This window comes from Nannospalax galili, unplaced genomic scaffold, assembly GCF_000622305.1.
Source record: "Nannospalax galili isolate Female #2095 unplaced genomic scaffold, S.galili_v1.0 scaffold285, whole genome shotgun sequence".
Lineage (NCBI taxonomy): Eukaryota > Metazoa > Chordata > Mammalia > Rodentia > Spalacidae > Nannospalax > Nannospalax galili.
Genome location: NW_008355157.1, coordinates 163942 through 172552, shown reverse-complemented (window position 1 = coordinate 172552; position 8611 = coordinate 163942). Strand labels below are relative to the sequence as shown.

The 8611-nt window shown below is 45.8% G+C and overlaps 1 protein-coding gene across 4 annotated transcripts in view; it reads right to left on the bottom strand.

Annotated features, from left to right (window-relative positions):
- Positions 1–8470, bottom strand: part of Zbtb1 (zinc finger and BTB domain containing 1) — a 27677-nt gene extending 19207 nt beyond the window's left edge. Inside the window, exon 1 of one of the 4 annotated variants that reach the window (XM_029555570.1) lies at positions 8204–8470. The gene's annotated coding sequence lies outside the window, so the exon portion shown is untranslated. Of the gene's footprint in view, positions 1–6622; positions 6767–7862 lie in introns of those variants that run through there. The other 3 variants (XM_008852125.3, XM_008852126.3, XM_029555571.1) reach the window with 3 other exon arrangements.
- Positions 8471–8611: the final 141 nt, after the last annotated feature.

The following is an 8611-nucleotide window of genomic DNA, read 5'->3' as shown; positions in this document are numbered from 1 at the left end:
TTCACATTTTCTTTGATTGAGGATCCAATGCATTCTTTAGTTGTTTCATTCAAGTATCGTGTTGTCACAGCATGATTTGGTTTTTTATTTATTCCTCTTTGAGTGCCTTTGAACATAGTTTTAATTGCTACTTTGAAATCATTGTCTCGTGTGTCCCCTTAGGTCGCCTGTCTCAGGACTTATGTCATAGACCATAGTCGTTTCTGGTAGTGGTTTTTCTTCTTCTTTTTTTTTTGTCTTTTGGAGACAGGGTCTCCCTGTAGTCCCAGCTGACCTGAGCACACTATGTAGACCAGGCTGGCCTTGAACTCACAGAGATCCGCCTGCCTCTGCCTCCCGAGTGTTGGGACTAAAGGCATGCGCCACCATCCCTGGCTTTTTCAATAAATTTTAAAATTCCTTTCTCTTTATTCACACAAAAAATTTATTCTTTGACTACCACTTTCCTGAGTACATAGTCCAATCTCTAATTGCATTTTTTAGGTTTTCTCCTTAAAACTTCTGACAATAACCAGTTGTAGAATTTCCTAAGGATAATGGGTTTTACTTTGAGTTACTTAAGTGACAAACACAAAAATTTTACTCATTATTTAAACCAGGCATTCTGGCCAGCTACTAGATTCCAAACTCAGTACTTAGTACAGGAAGTTCTGAAATTATAATTGGGTTATGTTCCAAAACTTATTTTTAAGTTATTTGGAACCTGCAACACATATTCCCATAGAAACAATGCTATAAATGGCGGCTCGGTTTCATGCTCACCCGAAAGTCTGTTAAAGCCATAATGCGTTTATTAATCCTAACAATGCTGTAGCGTTGTATCATTAGCACTGACAGATCTAAGGAGCAGTATGGTACAGTAAAGCCCACTATACTGAACCCCTCAGAGCAGGGACATCGCTAAATAGCCTTAGTGTTCCCTATGCCTAGCACAATCTTCCCACATGCCTGGCACTTAGCACACGCTTGTTAAATGAAAGAATTTTTAAAAAAAAAAAAAAGAGCCCTAGAAACAGGCACTGCTAGATATGAAAAAACAGTTCTATTTCCCCCTTATGTAGCTATCAGGAAACTTTTTCCTCTCTAATTCTACTTTTCTTAGCCATAAAAGCAGGACACACACTTCTCTAGGAATGCTTGTATAGTGAAGACATTTTTGGGGCATTACAACTTTAAAAATTAAGGTCATCATACTGAACACAATTTCTAGAACTTTATGAAAGGTCAAGTTCAACCTGTTTTGCAGATCAGAAAGCAAACTGAGGCCCTCAGTGCTATGCTCAGTGCTATGCTAGCCTGATCTAGGCTCTTTCTATTACCCATACTGCAGCTCTCATGGATAGCACCACCTGAATGTTTTACTCCCCTGCAAGAGCTGGTCAGTTTCTTTTGTGGTGTGTGTGGGGGTGGGGATGAAGACAGGGTCTCAGTATGTAGCCCTGGCTGGCCTCCATCTCAGAAAGATCTGCCTGCCTCTGCTGGAATAAAAGATGTGTGTGGGCCACCACACCCAGCTGAGCTGGTCCAATTTGCAAGTGTTGTTTGCACCTACACAAATGTTCTGACTGCTATACTTTTGTAGACTGTGGTTTGTTGGTTGGTTGGTATTTCTGCCCTTGTCAAGCCAACAGCTGTCACTTCTAAAAGGTGTGTGCTAATCTGCTGTCTATCATTTTAATCTCTTACAGTCTGTGAAACTAGACAAAAACTCAGTGAAACAACCTACATAACTTAATTCTATGAGGACCTATGTACTTCCATAGTAGGCAAATTCTTACATTTCATAACAGGACAATGGATAGCAAAAGTTGACAACAAAATAATGGGAGTAAGCTGTTTCTGCAGTTCAAGTCCATGTCTAGGAAAAGAATTCATCTAGAGAAGTGAGAGGGAATATAACGGTTTTCTTAATACTCTTCTTTCTCTCCAGTAGCAGAGGGAGGGTTATTTTCATACCTACATTTTTAGGCCTCCATCCTAAAAAGGCAGCAGAGCCACCTTCCAAACACCAGAGGGCACTGCATAAATAGTAGGCTCCTCCAACGCTTTACAGCCTGTATGGTTTTCATCTATTCCTAAGCACTCTGTGTGTACTCACACTGTCTCCATTTAAATTGGGAGCAACTGGAATACACGCCTTTGGCTCATCCTTTACTTCAAAACTTACATAGTCAGTAAATGTTGCTAAATGAATAAATAACCTGTGAGAGCTCTTTCTACAATGATGGGAAAGATGAATGATTATTCCGTTTCCTTCTCTCAGCAGAGTCTATAAATTTAAGAAAGTATACTGGTTCTAGTTCTATGGCTCCAGTGGCTGTCAGTTCTAACCTAAATTTTGAAAACTCTAATTAAAATTCAATGAAATAAGCCAATAAAAATATCATTAAAAATGTTTTCATTCTAAGCCTAATTTCAGTTTTGAGTCTTAAATCTATTTGATTATCCCTCATCCCAAAATACCTAAAGAATGAAAGCCTTCCTTCCTTCATATAGGCTATTCTCTTTGCTTAGAACCTTTTCCACGTCCAACACACTCTCTTTGGGAATCATATCTGATCCAGGATGAAGCAGACATCTATATATACAACCTCTGGGTGACAAGTGGATCATCCAAGGTAGAATGCTATATCCATCACTAAGTTCAAGGCTGGTATTGGAATCTGGCTCCTCAGCTTCATTATAAGGTTCTTGACATGAAGACACTGTGCCAGTAACTGTTCTAGAACCCCTGAGCCTCTTATAGTTGCTTGACATTTAGCTGATACTTCATGGGTTTTTAAAATAAATGCTGAAGTAGTTTTCACTTTATTAGTTTTTTTTTTTTTTTTTGCTTATGGCAGTCGCTGCAACCTTTACACTGTTGACAATTTACAGAGCATTCTCAACTGATTCTCACAACCACCTTGAGGTAGGTTTTTAATCGTCTTCATTTTGTGAATGAAGAAAACAGGTGTAGCAACTACTCATCTTGTAAATAGAGACTGGGGCTGAAACTCTTGACTTTTGATTCAAAATACTACATTTCAGTGAACCAGACAGCACTTTCTGGGTATGACTATTAACTGAAGTGTCCCTTTGGAACATTCTAAGCCTCCCACCATCACATTTTCCATAAATCTGTAAAAGTGCTCATCATTCTCACAGGCAGGCAGACTGCTCTACCTGGCCCCTATCTCCCCTTCAACCTGCTGACCACCCATGCCCACTCCCAAAACTGGCAATTCCAAGTATGGAAGGAGCGCTTCAGTTATCTCCTAAAAAGACTACATACATCTTACATAGGCAAGTAAAAGAAAATACAGTTGGTAATTTCATTCTTTTTAAAAACATTATATGCACACTTTTCTTTCCAGTGCTGGGGATTGAACCTAGAACCTAACACATTCTAGGCAAGCACTCTATGCCATTATGCTTCTAGCCTTCCGATATGGTAACAATTTAAATTCAGAGTAGTGTGAAAAAGCCATGTCCTTAAGACCCTCAAATAACTAATGAGATTAAACTTCTATATACAGCCAGGTGTGGTGGACCACGACATTTTTTAACACCACCATTCAGGAGACAGGTGGATCTCCGGAGAAATGGAGACCAGCCTAGGGCTCCATAGTGAGACCCTGTCTCAAAAAACAAAAACAAAATCCTATGTATTATTTTGGGGTTTTATTAGAAAATCAACTTCAAAGTTCATCCTTCTTTAATATACCAGAGTAAGGAAGAAGTCATTCTCTAATGACTATGCATGCCAAACTATCAAGATTAGAAATCTATCTTAAATATGTAAGACATCAGGGTCTGGAGAGATGGCTCAGCAGTTAAAAGCACTGGCTGCTCTTGCAGAGGACCCAGGTTCGATCCCCAGCACCCACATGGTGGCTAAAAGACATCTGTAACTCCAGTTCCAGGGGATCCGATGCCCTCTTCTGACCCCCGTGGGCATTTCACAACACAGGTGCACTCACACTTATGCAGGCAATGCACTCATACACATAAAATAAAAATATTTAAAAAATAGGCCGGGCGTTGTGGCGCACGCCTTTAATCCCAGCACTAGGGAGGCAGAGGCAGGTGGATTTCTGTGAGTTCAAGACCAGCCTGGTCTACATAGTGAGTTCCAGGTCAGCTGGGGCTACAGGGAGACCCTGTCTCAAAAAGACCAATATATATATATATGTATGTACATATACACATATATAAAAGATGCCAGTGGGCTGGAGAGGTAGCTCAGCTGGTTAAGAGCATTGACTGCTTTTGCAGAGGACATGGGTTCCTAGCACCCACATGGCAGGTAAGTGTCTATAACTCCAGTTCCAGGGGATCTGACACCCTCTTCTGGCCTCTGTGGGCACTGCATTAACATAGGTGCACTTACAGGCAAAACATTCATACATATATATATTTATTATTATATATATATTTTAATGTATATATGTATGTGATCCCAGAGTCCTGTATCCCCTCCCTACTGTCAGTCCTTCCCATGCCATACCTTAAAACATCTTCCCTCTACTTTCCCATCATGTTCTGCTTGCATCCTTTGGATACTGATGAAGAGTTATGCACTTCATCCCATAGGCACAGGGAGATCTTGACATGGTTTTCATGGCAAGTATCCACAGTCATTCCCAGTGGTAAGACTAGGAAATGCCCTACACTTGAGGGATTTGTTTTAATGAGTTAAGCCTACATAAATCAATCCAGCAGACATAGGCGTATCAACACTGACAAAGAGTGAAAGCTAGCCCACCAAGGTACACTTCATGAGGACAAACCATAAAACAGCAGCCCTATTTTATATAACTTTCATGCCTGTTGTTTAATCAGAGAATTTTAAATCAGTCCAATGCAAAAACACTCCCTTTCCCTCTGACAGTTCTCACCAAGTTCAGTAAAGAGCCCATGAGCCCACAAACCATGACAAGCCAGAGTGGGGCACATGCAGCAGCACTGTGATGCTCAAATGTTGCTTTCTCTGGTTTAAAACAAGGAATTGATTGTTCACAGTATCTCTGGGGAGTGGGAGTCAGAATGATTTTCATTTTTGTATTTTATGTACTTCAGTATAGGTTGAATTTTTACAAAGAGCACGGATTTTTATAGTTGAAAATGCATTTCTACTTGGAGAAAAAAATTGACATGAATAATTTAACTTGGTTCACATAAGAAAGCAAACCATTTTCACTATTTTCAGAGATAACTAGGACAAGAAACTATCTGAAAAAAAAAAACATACTATAGACTGAAATGAACACTCAGATGTTTCACACAGATTGATCTTTGAATACAACAGATTGGAGCTTAAAAATAAAAATTGTGATTATTTTTCTGCATTTCTATCCCTAATGGTTTCTTCCCCTTTCCCCTGTAAGGTTAACAGCAAAAGCTTTGTGTCTTTCCTGGTTAGAGAACAGACCTGAAAGCAGACATTTTTTCCTGCACATTAGCAAGAAACATGCAGGCACTTTGAAAAAGGTCTCTGATGGTACCTTCCCCAGAGACTGACAAAAAAGGAAAATGAAGAAGCAGAAAGTACAAAATTTTAGCAGCTACAAAGAAATCAAAACACAAGGTCAAAAAGCTGGGTGTGGTGACACAGGCCTGCAATCCCAATACTCAGGTTGAAGCAAGAGGATAAAAGTTGAGACCAAAGAACAGAACAAACAAAAAAAAAACCCAACAGCCCACAAGGTCAAGAAACTGCGCTCACACCCTGCTAAGGTCCTGGTTAAAACATGGTTTCTCTTTCCTCTTACAGTGATGCACCAGCTCTCATGCTAGAAATGACAAGAACAGCAAAGCCTGCTAGGAAGACTGCTCAACCAGAGTTGTTCAGTATCATGAAAACTTAATTTTTTGAAAAAGGGTCTCGCTATGCAGCCTGGACTCAGGTTAGCCTCGAACTCCTGATCCTCTTGCTTCAGCCCTCCCCTCCTTAAGTAATGGAATTTGCAAGCATGCCCGCACACTGCAAAACCTTGGTCTTAATGGAGAAATCCTGTTAAAAAACCAGTAGGTTAGCGGGCATGGTGGCACATGCCTGTAGTTCTAGCACTTGGGGGGCAGAGGCAGGAGGATCTCTGTGAGTTCAAAGCCAGCCTGGTCTACATAGTGAGTTCCCGGACAGCTGGGGCTACAGGGAGACCCTGTCTCAAAATGACAAACAAAACAAAACAAAAACGAGTATGTTAGGCCAGGCGTGGTGGTGCACGCCTGTAGTCCCAGCACTTGGGAGGCAGAGGCAGGCGGATCTCTGTGAGTTCAAAGCCAGCCTGGTCTATATAGTGAACTGAATTCAAGGCCAGCTGGGGCTACAGGGAGACCCTGTTTCAAAAAGACGAAAAAAAAAAAAAAAAAAAAAATCCCTTTTTAAAAAAAAAAAAAAAAAAAAAAAAAAAAAAAAAAAAAAACCGAGTATGTTAACTGCACACTTTCTATTTATTAACCTTTGAAAAACATTTCTTCTTTACTATACTGTATTTTCCTTTATCTCTGTAAGAGGCGGAAACCCCAAGCAGCTCCCAAAGCCACTCAGTATTACTATCAGCAAGTGATTCAAAGACGAAGTTTTAAGATTCTGGGCCAATGACCAGCCATCATTCAGGCTTTACCCTCCAGTACCTACCTTCTCCCCATTCTCCATATCATAGCCACTTGAACTGACAAAAATTTCATAGGATCTACATTATCCGTGTCAAAGAAGCCCAAGACTGCTTTAAAGTTGTCAAGAGAACTTAATCCTTTCCCCAAAATCTGCTTCAGGGTGCCTCGCTCTTCAGCTCGAGAAATGAATTCTAAGTGGTCTTAGAAAGCCTCTAAACCCAAACCAGGCATGGTGGCTCATGCCTCATGAGGCAGGAGAATTGAGGTCGAAGCTGTTACACGGCCAGATTTTGTCTGAAAAAAAAAAAAAACTCGGACCGCTGAGTGTTCCAGTGTCACAGGGAAAATTGTTGCAGCCACGATACAGACTGTATACATTTTTGACCGGTGGAGAATCTACATGTGCCTTCTACATCGACGCTCGGTCGCAGCACATTACCACCATTATCACACACATACAAATACCCTATCCCCCGAAAGCAAGGACTCATTAACCTATCCCTGACGCGTCCAACTTGGAAAATGTCTTGTCAACCCCCCAAATCACGTGGACGTGTGGCTCAGGTGAAAAAAGAGACCCAGAGCGGCGGAGCTCGGGACCACGCCTGCACACTTCAGCGGGAACGACTCCCGCCCGCCGCCCAACTCGCTCACCGCCACTAGCAGAACTTCAACTAGTAAGCGCCCACCACTGGAGGCTGGCGGAAAGCACTTTCTTCCCAGGACTCGGAGAAACCTCTTCCACAGAAAAATCTCCGAGCCACCATAACCTACCACTTTGGAAGGGAACAAAAAAAGCATGTGTGCCGGCGAGAGGAGGTGGGAAAGAGACGAGCGAGCCTCGGCCCCACCGGGCCGCCTCCTCCCTCGGAGCGAGCCCAACTCTGCGGCCTCAGGCTCCGGGACGCTCCCTCCCACCCGCTCGGCCGCAGCTGGAAGTTGACTAAGCGGGCTCTGGGCCCGTCAATCAAGCGCGGCCTCCCGCCTCCCGCTCCCCTCCCCCCCTCAAAAAATAAAATAAAAGCAGAGAAAGGGAAAAGAAGTAATTTGGGAAGTCGTCGGGAGCCGGGCCTCGCCTCGGACCCGGGGAGGCCGCGCACGCGGGATTCCGGCGCCCGCACGGGGCAGGCGGCCCGGCAGCCGCCAGTCACCCGCGCCTCGCCAAGCGCTCCGGGTTGCGGCCCCGCACTCCGCCAGGCCCGCGGCCCGTCCGACCCGGGCCAAAGTTGCGCAAATAGCCCCGGCGACTGGCAGATACTCACCGGGCGCAGCGGGACGCACGGCTGCGGAGGTTTTAGGGAGTTTAAGGCACAGGGGCCGCGGGAAAGGCGGGCGGAGGCGCAGGGGCCCGGGCTGCCGTTGGCTGCGACGCGCGGCGCTCCGGCTGGGCTGCGCCGAGACACTCGGGCTCTGCCAGGGACTGCGCTGCAACAAAGGACTTCCGCTGCCGCACAGCCGCGCCTGCCGCACCGCACTGAGCCGGCCCCGCTTACGCGGCGACTCCGGGTCTGCCCACCAGTTCGCTGCGGCGTCCGCCAGCCTTCCCCTCCCTCTCGCCCGCCCACCCACTCCGCCGCTGGCGGCTAGGGGCACCCGCGCTCGCCTGTTGGCTGCAACAAGTTTCTGCGTCCGGCCCCGAGGAGGCTGGCACTGCCCGCACCGCGGGCACTCGGGCGGCCCTCTCGCCCCTCTCCCCTGGGTAGGTTTGGGACCTCCTCCTGTTTGCACAGCTGGATGCCACCCGGCTCCTCCCGCCTCCCCGGGGGGTGGACGTCGCGCTCCAGCTCAGCCCAGATACCAGACCCCGTCGGCGCAGGGCCCCGCAGCTGGGCCCACCCTCGCGCTCCGGCTCGGGCGCTTTGGGGACGCTGGCACCCCGACCCCGTCCCGCCCGCGGGGTCGCCCATGCCCCGCGCTCCCCCACCCTGCCTCCCGTGGGCATGTCCGCCTCTGGCCCTGAGTCACTTCCCCCACTATGCTCCTCCCCGCCCGGACTCCCGCCGCGCGGCGT